Consider the following 2,000-nt stretch of genomic DNA (forward strand, 5'->3'; position numbering starts at 1 on the left):
TTTTTTCGACGCGATTTGTTTACCTTACCAATACTTTGCACTGCTATCGTATTTTTTTATTGTTGCAACATTCTGACCAGCAACCTACTGGACATAGCTCGTCGGATTCCTCGCAGCAGCAGCGGCGCAGACTTTGGCCGGCCATCGAACAAAGACGGTCACTGGCATCGCGCGCATTCAGACGCGCTTCTGTGGCCGTCTGGACACCGCTCTTCCGATATTACGAAGCCGCTGGAGCTACATATGCACTTTGGAGCCGTCCATAAATGACGTCACGCACCTAGGGGGGGGGTCAGACATTTGTGACGATGTGTGACGATCGGGGGGGGTGGTGAGAAATGTGACGTCACATAAAAATGCGCAACTTTGAATACATAAACAACACGTTCTACTTAATTAAATAGACTTTTGATAAATGTTTTTTCCTACACCATCAGAGTGCAGTGCCACATTAAATACGCACTACAACGACAATAGTTTAAATCGATTTGTTTAATTTTTTTGAGGGGGGGGGCAGAGCTTTGTGACGTCATATTTGAGGGGGGGTCTGACTTTTTGTGACGCCGTGTGACGAAGTGGGGTGGGAGTGAAAAATCGTCCAAATTCGCGTGATATCATTTATGGACGGCCCCTTTGTAAATCATCATCTAGAATCTAGATTGACAAACTCGCTTCATTAGAACCGCTTTTTGTGCTCAGTTGTCCTTCACCCACACCTCCGATTTGCACGGTTGGCTGCACACGGTGCGCAAGAAGTTCAACCTACATACAACTATGATAGTAGGGTTTTACCCTTTTAACTGGTACAAAACTGACACCTTTATTCAAGGCATCATGTTTGCAATGGCCACAACACAAGTAGTCAAAAAAGCAAACAAAAAGAAGCAACTCTGATAAGGATGATAATATGCACTGTCCTTGAAGTTGATTGGCCCACACCCGAGACGGCTTTCTTTAGAGCCTAGTCCCCATTGGTGTAGGGCCAGATGACACCAGAAGGCGTACAACTCAAACACAGTGCAATATCAGAGTATTGAGAGCTCGGGGTAAGCATTTACACTATGAGATCTCTTTTACCAGTGGCAAAAATTTTGTACCAGTTAAAAGGGTAAAAACCTACTATCATATTTTGCCACTGGTAAAAGAGATCTCATAGTGTAAATGCTTACCCCGAGCTCTCAATACTCTGATATTGCACTGTGTTTGAGTTGTACGCCTTCTGGTGTCATCTGGCCCTACACCAATGGGGACTAGGCTCTAAAGAAAGCCGTCTCGGGTGTGGGCCAATCAACTTCAAGGACAGTGCATATTATCATCCTTATCAGAGTTGCTTCTTTTTGTTTGCTTTTTTGACTACTTGTGTTGTGGTCATTGCAAACATGATGCCTTGAATAAAGGTGTCAGTTTTGTACCAGTTAAAAGGGTAAAAACCTACTATCATATTTTGCCACTGGTAAAAGAGATCTCATAGTGTAAATGCTTACCCCGAGCTCTCAATACTCTGATATTGCACTGTGTTTGAGTTGTACGCCTTCTGGTGTCATCTGGCCCTACACCAATGGGGACTAGGCTCTAAAGAAAGCCGTCTTGGGTGTGGGCCAATCAACTTCAAGGACAGTGCATATTATCATCCTTATCAGAGTTGCTTCTTTTTGTTTGCTTTTTTGACTACTTGTGTTGTGGTCATTGCAAACATGATGCCTTGAATAAAGGTGTCAGTTTTGTACCAGTTAAAAGGGTAAAAACCTACTATCATATTTTGCCACTGGTAAAAGAGATCTCATAGTGTAAATACATACAACTACATACAACATACGTGCATACAAATACATTCTGATTCTGATCCTTCAGAACCGCCTCGAACATTCCAATTCGGATGACGTGACTCTCCCGATCGATGTTTAACCCTCGTACGAAGCGTCATCCGTCTCGCTTGGGGACGTCCACCCCTCGTTAACCCCTCCCCTTTCCTTTACATGCCGATGACGTCACGCTCTGCG

The sequence above is a fragment of the Lampetra fluviatilis genome, chromosome 62 (assembly GCF_964198595.1).
Source record: "Lampetra fluviatilis chromosome 62, kcLamFluv1.1, whole genome shotgun sequence".
In the NCBI taxonomy this organism is placed as follows: domain Eukaryota; kingdom Metazoa; phylum Chordata; class Hyperoartia; order Petromyzontiformes; family Petromyzontidae; genus Lampetra; species Lampetra fluviatilis.